This window comes from Triticum aestivum, chromosome 1A (genome assembly GCF_018294505.1).
Source record: "Triticum aestivum cultivar Chinese Spring chromosome 1A, IWGSC CS RefSeq v2.1, whole genome shotgun sequence".
NCBI classification, from domain to species: Eukaryota; Viridiplantae; Streptophyta; class Magnoliopsida; order Poales; family Poaceae; genus Triticum; species Triticum aestivum.
In genome coordinates this window covers 109,186,547-109,205,427 of record NC_057794.1, presented here as the reverse complement: position 1 = coordinate 109,205,427, position 18,881 = coordinate 109,186,547, and positions in this window count along the sequence as shown.

The following is an 18,881-nucleotide window of genomic DNA, read 5'->3' as shown; positions in this document are numbered from 1 at the left end:
TCTGTACTCAGACAAGTTACTTCCGCTGCTGGTTTGTATGACTGTATGACTTGAATGCTGGGTCGTGAGACCCGTACCTTTGTGTATGTTATGTATGGCTCCCTGAGCCTTAAATAAAGTACTTGTGTCGTAGAGTCATGTTGTGATGCTTCGTTGTATTTGCACATATCGAGCATATTGTGTGTATGATTGAAATGCTTGGTATGTGTGGGATCTGACTACCTAGTTGTTTATCTTTAGTAGCCTCTCTTACCGGGAAATGTCTCCTAGTGTTACCGCTGAGCCATGGTAGCTTGCTACTGCTCTGGAACACTTAGGCTGGCCGGCATGTGTCCTTCTTCGTTCCTGTGTCTGTCCCTTCGGGGAAATGTCACGCATTGAGTACCGGAGTCCTGTTAGCCCGCTACAGCCCGGTTTACCGGAGTCCTGCTAGCCCAGTGCTACAGCCCGGACCCACTTGCTGATGACCGACACGTTCGAAGCTGGGTCATGGATGCTTGTCCCTGTAAGTCTGTGCCACTTTGGGTTTACGACTAGTCATGTCAGCCCGGGCTCCTTATCATATGGATGCTAGCGACACTATCATATACGTGAGCCAAAAGGCGCAAACGGTCCCGGGCAAAGGTAAGGCGACACCCGTGGGGATACCGTGCGTGAGGCCGCAAAGTGATATGAGGTGTTACCGGCTAGATCGATGTGACATCGAGTCGGGGTCCTGACAGCGTTGGCATCAGAGCCGGACTGCCTGTAGGTTCTCCAAGCCAAACTGGTCGATGTTGAGTCTAGAAATTCTTTAGTTATATGTAGGGGAATTGTTTGTGGGTTGGAACGTAAGGCTCTTTTTACTCCTTTATCTTATGACTTTCTGATCTCAGTCAGTCCATTCTTCCACCGGGGGTTAAGGAATTAGGATCTGTTCTCTCTATCAGGATCACGAGTTACTAATCAGTAGTACCTTATAAGTTTGATGGTTACAAGCCTAGTTCAGTTCTACTACCACATTATGTTGCTAGAATGGTTTCAGAACTTTGATATGATGATGTTGAGTGTGTACGAAATCCTTTGTCAAATGTCTCAAAATCCTTTTTGAGCATTTACAGCTGTTATGCTGCCGAAATTTTGCTAGAAATTCTAATGCCTTTGCATTATGATTGTGCTTTCAGATGGCCACTCGCGACCTCAATCAAGTGGTTCGCCTGACTCGATGTCTAGATGTACCCGGCCATACTGCCAAGTTGGTCAGGGTAATGACTGAGGCTGGATACCGCTGGTATCCCGAGTACACGGTCGAAGAGCAATTCCGAGACTTTAACCAAAGCCAGTATCTCTGCACTGTCAGGATATTTCCATCTTATCCTGGATCCACCGAGCCTCTTCACTGCTCCTATGGACTCGGGGTTACTATTGAGATGGCTGTGCAGGACGCCGCCTACTCTATGATGACCATCATGCGAGTCAGATCTGGTCTATTTCGGGACTCTGATTTCCGGTATATGCCAGGATCACTTCCGGGAGCACAAGGTTATCTCCAGGCTATCTATGCTGACCCCACCCAGGAGGATTCACGGACTTGCACCACTGCTGAGATGCTCGAGGATAAGGACCGTGAAAATCAGGCCTTGAGGTTAGAGCTCTTCAATACCCGTGCTGACCACTGGGCCACTTTGACTCGGTTCGCACCGGCGGTGCAAGCTGGATATTCAGATATGCGCGATCTCTATCCTGTGAGATCTGCTCTGCCGGACGTGATGGTTTGGCGTGATGTAGGAGGCATCACCCCACCTCGCGGTCCCCGCAGGCCACCGTCTGTTGGTCCAAGGCCTCATCCTAGCCCCTATGGTCCACAAGCTCCGCGAGACCGTCTGTTTTCGGATGATCATGTTGAGCTTCCAGGCTATGGAGGTGACTTCTACGAGGACTACTACGGATCGGTCTGAGTTAGTGGTAGTATCACTAGTTCGCACTAGCTGTGTCTTCTATCGTCCCGCGTGACTCGTGGGGTATGACCTAGTTTGTACTCTTTCCGGAGGTGTAGAAAAATAATGTATAGGAGCTTGGGATGCCTCCGATGAGATGTAATCCTCTTTTCACCGTATTAGTACTTTGTTTGGTCTTGTACTAAACCCTGTATGGTGTGTATGACGATGGAATAAAAGAAGCAGTTTCTGTATCTACCATGTCATACGGATGATCATCTTGCATTCCGAGTTATTCCTTACATTATGTGTCCTATGTCGGAATTTTATCATCCTGACTAAATCATTGTCTTGTTTACCTAGGATGGTCAACACGCGCACTAACCCTGCTCCTCAAGAGCAGGCCGAAGGCAGTGAAGTCAGGGATGCAAATCTGCCTCATCCTCCTTCACTAGCCGAGGTTATGATGGAAGCTGAGAGAAACAAGCGGGAGACCAACCGTTTGTTGGAGCGTATTGAACAGAACACAGCACACCATCAGAGGACTAACGTGGTGTCACTCAGTGATTTTATCAAATTACATCCATCCACGTTCCACCACTCCGTCGAGCCTCTCGACGCTGATGACTGGCTTCGCAGTATCTCTCACAAACTGCGTTCCGCGCTGGTAGCGGAGGCTGACAAGGTCACCTTTGCTGCATATCATCTTGAAGGCCCCGCCAGTCTATGGTGGGAGAATTATGGAGCTATGCGCCCAGCGGGCCATGTCACTACTTGGGCTGAGTTCAGCGAGGCTTTCCGTGAACATCACATTCCGGAGGGTCTCATGGACCGTAAACGTGAGGAATTCTGCAATTTCACCCAAGGCCGACTTTCTGTGGATGTTTATAGCAGGGAGTTTGGTAATCTCGCACGATATGCAACCGAGGAAGTTTCTACTGACGCCAAGAAGCAAGCAAGGTTCCGTAAGGGACTTAGTCCTGAGCTTCGCTGCGACCTCCGTCTGCATGAGTGCACATCTTTTCAGAAACTTGTCAATAAAGCCAACAGTGCTGAAACTGGTCAGACTGACTATGACGCAACACGCAAGCATGGCCGTGATATGGGTTCCTCATCCGGTGCTGGTCCTCAGAAGCGCCACGTGTGGGTACCCAACACCGCCCTGCCACCCAGGTTCACACCGAGGCCATCTTTCCAGGCGCCTCGCCCCGTTCAACAGTCTGCTCCAGCCAAGCCCTATGGGGGTCCAATCAATAATGCTCCTCCACGTACCAGTTCTGTGACTTGTTTCAAGTGTGGGGAATCTGGTCACTATATGCGTGAGTGTCCTCAGACCAACCCCAACCAATCTGCTAAAGCTGTTGGCCGTGGCAAGCCGACAGGGAAAATATTCCACGCCAAACCGGTCACCGCTTCACGTGGCCATGTCAACTGTATCTCTGCTGAAGAAGCTCAAGAGGATCCCAACGTCGTTCTCGGTACGCTTCTTGTAAATTGCCACCCGGCATCTGTTCTTTTCGATACAGGAGCCTCTCATTCTTTTATATCCGAAAATTATGCTCGTTTGCATAACGTTGCATTCTGTGACATGCCATCCACTATGGAAATTTCTACCCCTGGTTCTAGATGGCAGACCTCTAGGGTAAGTTATGGAAATGAAATCCAAGTCGACAGACTTGTTTTTCTCGCGTCTTTGATAGCCCTTAAATCTTCAGATATTAATATCATTTTGGGTATGGACTGGATGTCAGCTCATCAAGCCAAAATTGATTGCTTCTCTAGGACTGTTCAACTCACCCATCCTTCGGGGAAGATAGTCAATGTCTTGACCCGAATAGCCAAGCGACAATTATATTCTCTTAACGCCAGCCCTTTGCCAGACCTTGAGGACATTCCGGTAGTCCGTGACTTCCCGGATGTCTTTCCAGAGGAATTGCCAGGTGTTCCACCTGACAGGGATGTTGAGTTCGTAATCGACCTCATCCCCGGAACCGTTCCGATTGCTAGAAGACCTTATAAGATGGCACCACTAGAACTAGCCGAGCTTAAGAAACAACTCGATGAATCCTTGAAAAAGGGTTTCATCCGCCCTAGTTCATCTCCATGGGCTTGCCCCGTCCTATTCGTCAAGAAGAAGGATGGTACGGACCGGATGGTTGTAGATTACCGACCTGTCAATTTGGTCACAATCAAGAACAAATATCCGCTTCCCAGGATCAACGACCTGTATGATCAGCTCGCTGGATCCTCAGTCTTCTCCAAGATGGATTTGAGGTTGGGCTACCATCAAATCAAAATCAGAAACGGGGACATTCCTAAAACGGCCTTTGTTACTCGTTATGGCCAATACGAGTACACCGTCATGTCCTTCGGTTTAACCAACGCTCCAGCCACCTTTTCTCGGTTAATGAACTCAATCTTCATGGAGTATTTGGATAAATTCGTCGTGGTTTACCTCGATGATATACTCATCTACTCCAAGAACGAGGAAGAACATGCCGAACATTTAAGGCTAGTGTTGAAGAAACTTCGAGAGCATCGCCTTTATGCCAAATTTTCTAAATGTGAATTCTGGTTGTCAGAAGTGACCTATCTGGGTCATGTAATATCTGGTAAAGGTATTGCTGTTAACCCTGAGCAAGTTCAAGCCGTCCTTAATTGGACTCCACCTGAATCGGTCAAGCAAGTTCGGAGTTTTCTAGGCTTAGCGAGCTATTGTCGTCGCTTTGTCGAGAACTTCTCCAAAGTTGCTAAACCTCTAACCGAACTCCTCAAGAAAGATAAAAAGTTCGAATGGACTCCACAATGTGAGCACAGCTTTCAGGAACTGAAAAGACGCCTGACCTCTGCTCCCGTGCTGGTACCGCCAGACTTCTCCAAGGACTTTGTTATCTACTGCGACGCCTCGCGACAAGGACTAGGTTGCATTCTCATGCAAGATCGACACGTAATTGCTTACGCTTCACGGCAATTGCACCCACATGAGGAGAATTATCCTACTCATGATCTAGAGCTTGCAGCCGTAGTCTATGCACTTAAGACCTGGCGACATTACCTCCTCGGTAATCATTGCGAAATATTCACTGATCACCAAAGTCTGAAGTACATTTTCACCCAACCGGATCTGAATCTCAGGCAAAGACGTTGGGTTGAATTGATCACAGACTTCGACTTAGGAATAACCTATACCCCAGGGAAAGCCAACGTCATGGCTGATGCGCTAAGTCGTAAATCTTATTGTAACAACCTGATGTTACAACAAAGTCAACCGCTTCCCCATGAGGAATTTCGGAAGCTTAACCTTCACATTGTACCTCAAGGTTTTATTTCCACCTTGGTGGCAAAACCTACCCTTACGGATCAAATTATCAAAGCACAGAAAGTAGATCCGGGAATCTCCCGCATCAAGAGAAACATTCAGAAAGGAATTGCGAATTGTTTCTCCATTAATGATGAAGGAGTCGTATACTTCGGGAATCGACTAGTGGTTCCCAAAGTGCGCAACCTAAGGCGATTAATCCTTAAGGAAGCTCATGAATCTCCTCTCACCATTCATCCCGGTAGTACTAAGATGTATCAGGACCTACGCCAGAGGTTCTGGTGGACTAGGATGAAGAGAGAAATTGCTCAGTATATTGCAAATTGCGACGTCTGTCGTCGTGTAAAAGCAGAGCACCAACGGCCTGCTGGCACCCTTCAACCCTTAGCTATTCCTGAATGGAAATGGGATAAAATTGGTATGGATTTCATTACCGGTTTTCCCAGGACCAAGAGAGGGAATAATGCTATCTTCGTCGTTGTCGATCGTCTTTCCAAAGTAGCTCATTTCTTACCTGTTCGTGAGAGTATAACCGCTAGCCAGCTGGCAGACTTATACATCTCCCGAATAGTGTCCCTCCATGGTGTTCCTTTGGAAATTAACTCGGATCGAGGAAGTCTTTTCACCTCTCGATTTTGGGAAAGTTTCCAAAATGCTATGGGGACTCGTCTCTCCTTTAGCACCGCCTTCCACCCTCAGTCGAGTGGTCAAGTGGAACGCGTCAACCAGATTCTAGAAGACATGCTTCGAGCCTCTGTTATCTCATTCGGAATGGACTGGGAGAAGTGCCTTCCATTTGCCGAATTCTCTTACAACAACAGCTATCAATCTAGCTTGGGTAAAGCCCCTTTTGAAGTTCTCTATGGACGACAGTGTCGAACACCCCTTAACTGGTCAGAGACCGGGGAAAGACAATTCTTTGGCCCGGACATGATTCAGGAAGCAGAAGAACAAGTTCGCATCGTTCGTGAAAAGTTGAAAACAGCCCAATCTCGTCAAAAGAGTCAATATGACCGAAAACATAAGGCTATGACTTTCGAGGTTGACGAGAAGGCTTATCTTCGGGTCACCCCTCTGAAGGGAACCCATCGTTTCGGTATCAAAGGCAAATTGGCTCCTCATTACATTGGACCTTTTCGCATTCTTGCCAAACGAGGAGGAGTTGCCTACCAGTTGGAACTACCTCCGCACCTCTCCAGGGTCCACGATGTCTTCCACGTTTCTCAACTCAGGCGTTGCTTCTCGGATCCTATCCGTGAAGTGGACCACGAAACGCTTGATCTCCAAGATAATCTTACATATCGAGAGTACCCCATTCGTATCCTTGATCAGGCCGAACGTACCACCCGACGTCATAATATCAAGTTTCTCAAAGTTCAATGGTCGCACCATTCGGAGGATGAAGCAACCTGGGAAAGGGAGGATCGTCTTCGACTCAAGTATCCTGCCTTCTTCCCGGAGGAACCCAAATCTCGGGACGAGATTCTTTTGAGTGGGGGTGAGTTGTCACATCCTAGTTAGCCATGCATTAGAGTGTTGCATCATGTTTACTCTTTCATCAGAAACTTGAAATGGGGATCTGTGAAACCCTCAGAATCATTTTGGAAATGACCCAAATAAAAATTTCTCCAAAAGGGTCCAAGAAAATGCTCATGTTGCTCTCTGAAAATATTGGACAGAGATAAAAATCAAACCAATATTTTTAAGAGCTCATAGGTATTTATTTTGGGCATTTGGAATTAATGCATAAATATTTGCATTGGAAATATATTAATTATATATATATTAATATATGTCCAAATATTATGCCAAATATAAAGGAGCTCTGGAATAATATATATAGCTCCTGCAAAATTTGGCATAAGTTAAATAAATGATTTAATATATTATTTAAATCAAAACAAATGTCAGAAATTAGAAAACAGAAAAAAAATAAAAGGGAGAAGCTTACCTGGGCTCCTCCCTGTGCAGCCCAGCCAGCTGGCCGGCCCAGCCAGCAGGCGGCCCAGCCCGTCTCCCTCCTCTGTCGTCTTCGTCCCGACAGAGGGAGGGGAGTGTGGCCGGCGCGCGCGCGCGCCACCGCGCCACGCCACCTCTCTCCCTGCCTGCCTGCCCTCCCCTCCTCGCCTCGATGTCCCTGGACGACGCCACGCCTCCCCCCTGCTCTCTCTCACTCTCCCCCGGCTCTTCCCTCCTCTCCCTCGCTCTCTCTCTCACACGGCCGAACACCACCCTCGCCGCCGTTCGCCACAGCAGCCGTCTCCGGCCACCCCTCGCTCCCCCGACTAGCTCAGGAGCTCCGCCTCGACCCCCTCTTCCCTCTCCACCGACCCACAGCTCCCCGGAAGCTCTGCATCGCCGCCACGTCGCCGTTCCCCTCTTCGGGCTCCGACCATCGTCGCCGTCAAATTTGCCGTCTCCAGCGCGTCCCCGAGCCCGCTAACCATCCCTGCAGCTCCGCGGTGAGCCCCCGAGTCGTTTCCCCCTTCTCCCCTGGTCTCGTTCGATCTCTAGGCCCTAGCCCCACCTTGGCCGAGAGCTCCACGCCGCCGGCGATGTCGCCGTCGTGGCCACGGTCACCGTAGCACCCAACCGAGCACACTATCGTGCTCCACACCTCACTAGGAGCACGCAGCACGCACTAACGCCTCCCCAAACCCCCTGCAACACCGATCCCGACCGCACCCGAACTCCGGCGGCCGCAGCCGAGCTCGCCGCCGTCGACTCCGGCCACCCCAGGCCCAGCCACGGCCACTGTTCGACGCGCGGGAGCAAGAGCTTTCCAACGAGCCCAAGCACGGCCTCGCCCGTGCCCTGTAGCGCGATCCCGCGTCGCGCCGCCGTCTCGGGCCTCGCCGGCGTCACGTCGCCGATGGGTTTGACCCACTTTGACCACGGCAGGACCCCCCCTGAGTCCCTGACAGGTGGGCCCAGCCCTGTAGCTAATTAGGATTAGTGCTAACCACTAATGGTTAACCCCCTGACACTGACAGTGGGCCCCCAGCGCCACTAACCCCTAATTAGGATTAAACTAACCCTGTTTAACCCCCCTGTCACTGACGTGTGGACCCCACACGTCAGGTTTGACCCCAGACAGCCGCAGTTGACCACTGACGTCATGCTGACGTCATGCTGGCGCAATAATTATAATTTCTGGATTTAAATTTAATCAGGAAATTCCAGAATATTATTTAAACTTCAAAAATTCATAACTTTTATTCTGTAACTCCAATTTGGACAAATTATATATGAAAAATGATCAGAAAAATCCAATCTATCCATCTGTACCATTTTCATGCATGATCAAACAAGTTAAATTGATGTTTCAAGAAGAACAAGGAAAAGCACTTTAAAAGGCCATGCTTGAGTTTGAAATTTGAATCTTTGATTCAAATTTGTTCAAACCCTTCTGGTTTTAGTTGCATTAGCCCAACACACTCATATTGCCATGTTTCATGCATGCATCATATTGTCGCATATTGTTTGGTGATGTTTGTGCATCGCTGTCCTTTACGACAGGTTCTGCCTCCGAGGAGTACCGTGATTACCCTAACGAAGAACCGTATCAGTGCATCGAACCATCAGGCAAGCAACCAACCATTTGATCATATCGATACAATCCCATGTTCTCGCTCCTGCTCTCTTTTACTGCATTAAGACAACGCGCTTCAAACTGCTGTGTGCTACGGTAGTTGAACCCATTTCCTCTGCATGACCTGTCATTGCCACAGTAACTAGATGAAACCCACTAGCATGTGTAGGGGTTGATTGAGCCATATGTATGTGTTGTTCCTACCTTGCTATGCCTGCTATGCTTAGAGTCGTGTCAGGTCTGGTTCATCTGGGTGATGGGCTAGAGTGAAATGATTATGTCGGTAATGGGAGTGGTGTGGTGAACACGATTTGGTAAAGGTATCGATGAGAGGCCATGTAGGAGTACATGGTGGGTTGTTTCATTGAAGCCGACCTTAAGCACTGAGATCTGTATGTGTGATTTAAGAATCAGCTACTACCATGCATTGGGCCCGAAACCAATGGACCCTCTCGGCTTCTTATTCACCCTAGTTCTCCGTCCAGGAGTTGCAAGTAGTTTCTGGTGTTTGTAGCCTACTGGAGGCCGTGGACAGCGCTGACCGTAGGGGTGGGCTGTGATGCGGTAGGTACGTGGCCGGGTGTACCGAATACCCGTTAGGTATCTCGGGAACCCTGTTCACATCGTTCGGGGCCGTATGGGAAACCTCGGCCGGACTCCCTGCGGATGGAACCTGAATAGGCGATAAACCTGGACTGGAGGCTTAGGTGATTAGGTAGGTCGTGGCCAACACCCACGTTGGGCTTCCGCTTGAAGGTTGCCGAGTACATGTCGTGTAAACGACGGTAAGTGGTGAGAGCGTGTATGAAGAAGTACACCCCTGGAGGGTTAACATGATCTATTCGAATAGCCGCGTCCGCGGTAAAGGACTACTTGGTTGCCGATACAGTTCATAGACAAGTAAATGGAAACTACTAAAAGCCTCAAGATAAGTGTGAGTGCCGAGGATGGCCCTTCCGTAGGAAGACGGAGGTGGATCCTCGGTAGTGTATTGAAGTGGTGAGTAGTGGACTCGTGTGCGCAAAACCATTTCAAGTTGGAGTATCGTAGGATAGCCTAGCCAACAGTCAAAGCTGGCTTGCTGCAATAACCCCACCAACCCTTCTTGATAATATGCATGTATGTAGGATCTGATGTAAGTCTTGCTGAGTACCTATGAACTCATGTTGCTATAATCTACATTTTTACAGAAGACGCTGCAACCCCTTCTGATGGGTTCTATGTAGACGTTGACATCAACGAGTAGGCTAAAGACCCAGGTGGTGACCCTGAGCTTGTGAAGGACCACGTAGTATAGTAGGCTTTCCAAGCCTCTTTTATTTTACTAGTTGTCTGTACTCAGACAAGTTACTTCCGCTGCTGGTTTGTATGACTGTATGACTTGTATGTTGGGTCGTGAGACCCGTACCTTTGTGTATGTTATGTATGGCTCCCTGAGCCTTAAATAAAGTACTTGTATCGTAGAGTCATGTTGTGATGCTTCGTTGTATTTGCACATATCGGGCATATTGTGTGTATGATTGAAATGCTTGGTATGTGTGGGATCTGACTATCTAGTTGTTTATCTTTAGTAGCCTCTCTTACCGGGAAATGTCTCCTAGTGTTACCGCTGAGCCATGGTAGCTTGCTACTGCTCTGGAACACTTAGGCTGGCCGGCATGTGTCCTTCTTCGTTCCTGTGTCTGTCCCTTCGGGGAAATGTCACGCTTTGAGTACCGGAGTCCTGTTAGCCCGCTACAGCCCGGTTTACCGGAGTCCTGCTAGCCCAGTGCTCCAGCCCGGACCCACTTGCTGATGACCGACACGTTCGAAGCTGGGTCATGGATGCCTGTCCCTGTAAGTCTGTGCCACTTTGGGTTTACGACTAGTCATGTCAGCCCGGGCTCTTTATCATATGGATGCTAGCGACACTATCATATACGTGAGCCAAAAGGCGCAAACGGTCCCGGGAAAAGGTAAGACGACACCCGTGGGAATACCGTGCGTGAGGCCGCAAAGTGATATGAGGTGTTACCAGCTAGATCGATGTGACATCGAGTCGGGGTCCTGACAGTTTAAATTTCATTTAAACCTGAAATGGGGATTGACTAAACCCTAGCACCAAATGAATTCAACTAGGGTCAAAATAAAATCTTTTTCATTAAACCCAAAATGCCCTCTAAAAATGTTCAACATTTCTGGTTAGAGGTGAAAGCATCTACCAAAAATGATTTATATTTTTGCAGGACATATTGGGCTCTGAATTAAATCATACTCTATTTGCATTTGGGCATTTAAATGCTATAAAATATTCTAAATGCCCAAATAATTCTGAAAATAAGTGTGGGCTGTTGGAAATAATCTAAATAGAGCCCTTGATTATTCCAGGATTTTTTTAAGATGCCTAAGTATTTTTAATAAAGCCCTACAGTTGCAGAAATAATAGAAAACAGAAAATAGAGGAGAGAGAGAGAACTCACCTGGACCTACCTGGCAGCCCACCTGGCCGGCCCAGCAGGCGGCCTGGCCAACTGGCCCAGCCCACCACCGCAGCCCCTCCGTCGTCTTCCTCCCCTCGCCCCGAAGCAGTTGCGTGCCCGCACGCGAGCGACCGCGGCCACGTCCTCCCGCCACCTCCTGCTTGCCCTCCCTCGTCCTGACCTGCGCCACGGAGACGCCACGCACCCCCTGGCCCCTCTCATTCTCCCTGTGCTCCTCCCCCTCCTCTGTTTCCCTCTCCCGCGAACGGCCGAACGCCATCGTCGCCGCCGTTCGTCACCGCCGCAGCCACAACCACTCCCTCGCTCCCTCTTCGTATCCCCGAGCTCCGCATCATCGTCCTCCTCGTCCACCCCGAGCCAAGCAACCAGGGGAGCGCTGCATCGCCGCCCCGGACGTCTTCTTCAACCTCGGTGCCGGCGATCTCCGTCGCTTGATTCGCCGCATCCAGAGCCTCCCCGGCCCCGCCGTCTGCACCGTCTGACTCGCCGTGAGCCACTTACCTTATCCCCTAACTCCTTGTGCTCGCCCCCGTGCTGTAGCGCCGTTCCCCACGAGCACTGAAGCCACCGTCCGCCATTGCTGCTGCACGCATAGCCTCCATGCCCCTCTGGCCTCACCATGCTGCTCGTGGTGCTCCCCGTGCCTAGCAGGTGCTGCCCAGCCTCTCCTTTTGCTCACCGACGCATCGTAGCGACGCGCCCGTGCATCACCGACCACCACCACCGCCAAAGCTCGTCGCCGGCGCCTTTTCCGGCGACCCCGAACCCAACTACCTGCACCACTCGCCGCGGGCCACTCCCAGCTATCCATAGCGCCCAACGGCGCCCCGAACGGTGCCCTGTACGTGAAACCCGCACCTGCACCGCCGCGTTTAGCCTCGCCGGCGGCTAAACGCCGGCGAGTTGACCCCGCCGACCAGGGGGTTTGACCCTTTGACCCCCCCTGTGTCCATGACATGTGGGGCCGGCCTGTTAATTAGGCTAGGATTAGTGTTAACTAAATATTAGTTAGTTTAATAGACACTGACAATGGGCCCCAGGCCGCTAACTGAATTAGATTAGTTAGGTTAGTCACTGACGGATGGGACCCACTGGCCAGGTTTGACCTGGACCAGCCACGTTGACCTGCTGACGCCATAATTCATTTTCTGGAATTATTCTAATTCTAAATATTCAGGAAATTCCAGAAAATGCCTAAAACTTCTAAAATTCATAGAAAATTAACCGTAACTCCAAATTAAATAATTTATATATGAAAAATTATCAGAAAAATTCAAGGAATCCATCTGTACCATTTTCATGCATGTTAGAACAACTTATAGCAGCTGTTTAGCACAAATCAAATAAAGGGCACTTAAATAATCACATATGGAGTTTGAATTTGAATCTTGTATTCAAACCAACTTCATTTAATCTGTTGCTAGTTGCATTGGCTCAAAACACATTCATTTTGCCATGTCATGATCATGCATCATATTGTGCATTGCATTGATTGTGTTCCTTTCTGTGTTGCCGGTATTTGTCCCCTCTCGATAGACGTGATACCGATGATGTGATCGTTGACACTGATGAAGACTCAATGTTATCTTCAGAAGTGCCAGGCAAGCAAAACCCCCTTGTTCATTCCGATACAATCCTACTCTCTCGCTCCTGCTCTCTTTTACTGCATTAGGACAACACCGATTCATCTGTTACTTGCTGCGGTAGCTGAACCCCTTTGTCCTTTGCATGACCTGTCATTGCCACAGTAAATAGATGAAACCCACTAGCATGAGTAGGAGTTGTTTGAGCCCTGTTGTGCCTACTCATTCATGCTTGTTTGTCATGCCTGCTACTGCTTAGAGTTGAGTCAGGTCTGATTCATCGGGGATGAATCAGAGGCGTGTGAACATGTCCTACTGTGTGTGAGCTAAGTGTGTGAACACGATTTGGTAAAGGTAGCGATGAGAGGCCATGTAGGAGTACATGGTGGGTTGTCTCATTGTAGCCGTCCTCAGGAACTGAGTTCTGTGTTTGTGATCCATGATTCAGTTACTACCATACATTGGGCCCTGAAATATGACCCCGCTCGACTTCTTATTCACCCTTGTCCTCTGTCCAGGAGTTGCAAGTAGTTTCTGGTGTTTGTAGCTTACTGGAGGCCGTGGACAGCGCTGACCGTAGGGGTGGGCTGTGATGCGGTAGGTACGTGGCACGGTGTACCGGATGCCCGTTAGGTATCTCGGGAACCCTGTTCACATCGTTTGGGGCTGTGAGCGAAACTCCGGCCGGATCTCCTCATGGATGGAACCCGAATAGGCGATAAACCTGGACTAGAGACTTGAGTGTTTAGGTAGGTCGTGGTCTACACCCACGTCGGCTTTCGCTTGAAGTCTGCCGAGCACATGTCGTGTGCAGAAGCTAAGTGGTGGAAACATGTATGAAGAAGTACACCCCTGCAGGGTTAACATCATCTATTCGAATAGCCGTGTCCGCGGTAAAGGACTTCTGGGTTGCTTATATCAGTTCATAGACAAGTGAAAGTGGATACCCTAAAATACGCAAGATAAGCGTGAGTGCTATGGATGGCGTTCTCGTAGGGAGACGGGAGCGGATCCATAGTGGTGTATTGATATGGTGAATATGTGGACTCATGTGCGCCACCTCAAAAGAGTTACTCGCAGTCGTAGTTCAGGATAGCCACCGAGTCAAAGCTGGCTTGCTGCAGTTAAACCCCACCATCCCTTTGTTGATAATGATGCATATGTAGATAGATCTGATGTAAGTCTTGCTGGGTACATTTGTACTCACGTTTGCCTATTTTATGTTTTGCAGAGAGACTTCAGTCTCACTAGTTTTTCCGCGTGGTCTTCGACGTTTAGCTTGATACCTCAGCTACGATCTTGTGCCCTCGGCAGGATCTGATAGATAGTCAGGCTTCTCAGCCTTTTTCATTTATAGTTGTCTGTACTCAGACATGATAGCTTCCGCTTGTGCTTTGACTTGTATGCTCTGAGTGTTGGGTCATGAGACCCATGTTTGTAATATCTCGCTCCTCGGAGCCTATTGAATAAACTACTTGAGTCGTAGAGTCATTTTGTGATGCCATGTTGTATTGCACATATCGAGCATATTGTGTGTATGTTATTGAAATGCTTGGTATGTGTGGGATCTGACCATCTAGTTGTTTATCTTTAGTAGCCTCTCTTACCGGGAAATGTCTCCTAGTGTTTCCACTGAGCCATGGTAGCTTGCTACTGCTCTGGAACACTTAGGCTGGCCGGCATGTGTCCTTCTTCGTTCCTGTGTCTGTCCCTTCGGGGAAATGTCACGCTTTGAGTACCGGAGTCCTGTTAGCCCGCTACAGCCCGGTTTACCGGAGTCCTGCTAGCCCAGTGCTACAGCCCGGACCCACTTGCTGATGACCGACACGTTCGAAGCTGGGTCATGGATGCCTGTCCCTGTAAGTCTGTGCCACTTTGGGTTTACGACTAGTCATGTCAGCCCGGGCTCCTTATCATATGGATGCTAGCGACACTATCATATACGTGAGCCAAAAGGCGCAAACGGTCCCGGGCAAAGGTAAGGCGACACCCGTGGGGATACCATGCGTGAGGCTGCAAAGTGATATGAGGTGTTACCGGCTAGATCGATGTGACATCGAGTCGGGGTCCTGACAGCTATATATATATCAGGATCTTTCCAACATATTGCGCTTGCCAAAGGATAAATTATAAAAGGGAAAGGTGAAGATCACCATGACTCTTATATGAAGTATAAGACAAGAATAAAAGATAGGCCCTTCGCAGAGGGAAGCAGAGGTTGTCATGTGCTTTTATGGTTGGATGCACAAAATCTTAATGCGAAAGAATGTCACTTTATATTGCCACTTGTGATATGGACCTTTATTATGAAGTCCGTCGCTTTTATTTCTTCCACGTCATAGGATCATATAAAGCTTATTTTATCCACACTAATAAATCACACATATTTAGAGAGCAATTTTTATTGCTTGCAACGATGACAACTTGCTTGAAGGATCTTACTCAATCCATAGGTAGATATGGTGGACTCTTATGGCAAAACTGGGTTTAAGGATATTTGGAAGCACAAGTAGTATTTATACTTGGTGCAAAGAAATTGGCTAGCATGAGAGGGAAAGGAAAGCTCAACATGTGGGATGATCCATGACAATATAATTTATTTCAGATGTAAGAAAGCATAACCCATTACGTTGTCTTCCCTGTCCAATCTCAACACTTTAGCATGTAATATTTTAATGAGTGCTCACAATCATAAAAGATGTCCAAGATAGTATATTTATATGTGAAAACCTCTCTTTCTTTATTACTTCCTATTAATTGCAACGATGACCAAAACTATGCTTGTAAACTCTCAACAACTTTTATTCATCATACTCTTTATATGTGAAGTCATTACTGTCCATAAGATCCATATGATCTCTTTTATTTCTTTTTGTTCTTTCTTTTATTTTATTCCCTCAAGATCATAGCAAGATAATCAAGCCCTTGACTCAACACTAATCTTTATTATATGGCTCACAGACTCGATTACATAGAAGGATCATAAAGCAAAACAAAAAACTAGAGCATAATAAAACTTTATTCTACTAGATCAAGATATTACCAAAAGGATTGAACTAAGAAAAATGGTAAAGATAAAAGTGTGATGGTGATACGATACAGGGGCACTCCCCCAAGCTTGGCAGTTGCCAAGGGGAGTGCCCATACCCATGTGTTTATGTCTCTTTCTTCGGGGTGGTGATGTGATATTATTAGCGATGATGCCCCTCATGATACGATTCTCTTCCTCGAGCTTATTGACTTGCTGCTTGAGGTCCATTATTTCCTTACGGAGCTTGCCCATGACGGCTAAAGGTCCTTTCACCCAAGGATGTTGCATAGCTGCAGGAGAACAAGTGACACTCTTTTTCATATTTTCATAAGAAAGAAATCTAACATTGGAAGGGATGACCGAGTTTGGAATAGCAGAGCTCTGTAGTTCCCCCATCGTGAATCCGGCTCGGAAACAAGAAGTAACTTCTTGATCCTCCTCAATGGCATCTATCCTTTTCAAGTCAGCCTCCATCTCGTCCTCAGTTGATGGACCAAAGTGGTCAGCATCGCTGTTTGCTCTTGGCCCCGGTGTTGGATGGGACACCCGACTCTCCCCGACTGACTCTTGAGAAGACATCTTGCTCTAAATCTGCAGCAGAAATAGCTCGAAACAAAAACAGAGGATATTTGTGTGGTACAGTGGTCAAAACCTTCGGGAGATTATATAATGAATTTTTACCAACCAAAAGAAGTATCGTGCAAGAAAACAGAGTCCGGAGGGCACACGAGGTGCCCACGAGGCAGGGGGCGCGCCCAGGGGGTAGAGCGCGCCCTCCACCCTCGTGGAAGCCTTGTGTCCTTTCCAGTCTGCTTCTTATTTTCCTATTTTCTTAAATATTCCAAAATGGAGGAAAATTTTCATTAGAACTGTTTTGGAGTCGGTTTACTTACCGTACCACGTACCTATTCCTTTTCGGAGTCTGAAACGTTCTGAAAAGTGTCCCTTATGTATTCCTCCAGGGTTACGGTTTCAATAACATTAGTTTCAACATTTATGGGATTACCTGAGATATAATTTTTGATTCTTTAACCGTTCACCACCCTCGGATTTGTGCCTTCGAAGTTGTTAATTTTTATGGCACCGAAACGATAGACCTTCTCGATGACGTAAGGACCTTCCCTTTTAGAGAGGAGTTTGCCTGCAAAAAATCTTAAACGAGAGTTGTATAGCAATACATAATCACCTATATTAAACTCATGCTTTTGTATCCTTTTATCATGCCATCTTTTAACTTTTTCTTTAAACAGTTTGGCATTTTCATAAGCCTGGGTTCTCCATTCATCAAGAGAGCTAATGTCAAAAAGCCTCTTCTCACCGGCAAGTTTGAAGTCATAGTTGAACTCTTTAATGGCCCAATATGCCTTATGTTCTAGTTCGATAGGTAAGTGACATGATTTTCTGTAAACCATTTTATATGGAGACATACCCATAGGATTTTTGTATGCAGTTCTATAGGCCCATAATGCATCATCTAGTTTCTTGGACCGATTCTTCCTAGATCTATTAACAATCTTTTGCAAAATTAATTTAAGCTCTCTATTACTCAGTTCTACTTGACCACTAGAATGTGGATGATATGGAGATGCAATTCTATGATTAACATCATACTTAGAAAACATTTTATGAAAAGCACCATGAATAAATGTGAACCACCATCAGTCATTAGATATCTAGGGACTCCAAACCTCGAAAAAATAACTTCTTTAAGCATCTTAATAGAGGTGCTATGATCAGCACTACTAGTTGGAATAGCTTCTACCCACTTAGTAACGTAATCAACAACAACTAAAATATGAGTATACCCATTAGAGGAAGGAAACGGTCCCATATAATCAAAGCCCCAAACAACAAATGGTTCGATAACAAGTGAATAATTCATAGGCATTTCTTGACGCTACTGATATTACCAATTCTTTGACATTCATCACAAGACAAAACAAACTTACGAGCATCCTTGAAGAGAGTAGGCCAATAAAAACCGGATTGCAATACCTTATGTGCAGTTCTATCTCGAGCATGGTGTCCTCCATAAGCCTCAGAGTGACACTTGCATAGGATATGTTCCTGTTCATGCTCAGGTACACAATGTCTAATAACACCATCTACTCCTTCTTTATAAAGATATGGGCTCATCCTAGAAGTAATGTCTTAGATCAGAGAAGAACTTTTTCTTTTGTTGGTATGTGAAACTAGGTGGTATAAATTTAGCAACAATGTAATTAGCATAATCAGCATACCATGGAGCAGTACGAGAAGCATTTATGACAGCTAATTGTTCATCAGGAAAGCTATCATCAATAGGTAGTGGGTCATCAAGAACATTCTCTAACCTAGACAAGTTGTCTGCAACGGGGTTCTCATCTCCCTTTCTATCAATAATATGCAAATCAAATTCTTGTAGCAAGAGAACCCATCTGATAAGTCTAGGTGTAGCATCTTTCTTTTCCATAAGATATTTAATAGAAGCATGATCAGTGTGAACAATTACTTTGGAATAAAAAATATAAGGTCTGAACTTATCACAAGCAAATACAACTGCTAAAAATTCCTTTTCAGTAGTAGCATAATTTCTTTGGGCACTGTCTAGAGTTTTACTAGCATATTGGATAACATTTAATTTCTTCTCAACTCTTTGTCCTAGAACAGCCCCTTGATACGTCTCCAATGTATCTATAAATTTTGATTGCTCCATGCTATATTATCTACTGTTTTGGACATTATTGGGCTTTATTATCCACTTTTATATTATTTCTGGGACTAACCTATTAACCGGAGGCCTAGCCCAGAATTGTTGTTTTTGCCTATTTTAGGGTTTCGAAGAAAAGGAATATCAAACGGAGTCCAAACGGAATGAAACCTTTGGGAACGTGATTTTTGGAACAAACAAGATCCAGGAGACTTGGACCCTACGTCAAGCAACCAACAGGGAAGCCACAAGGTAGGAGGGCGCGCCTACC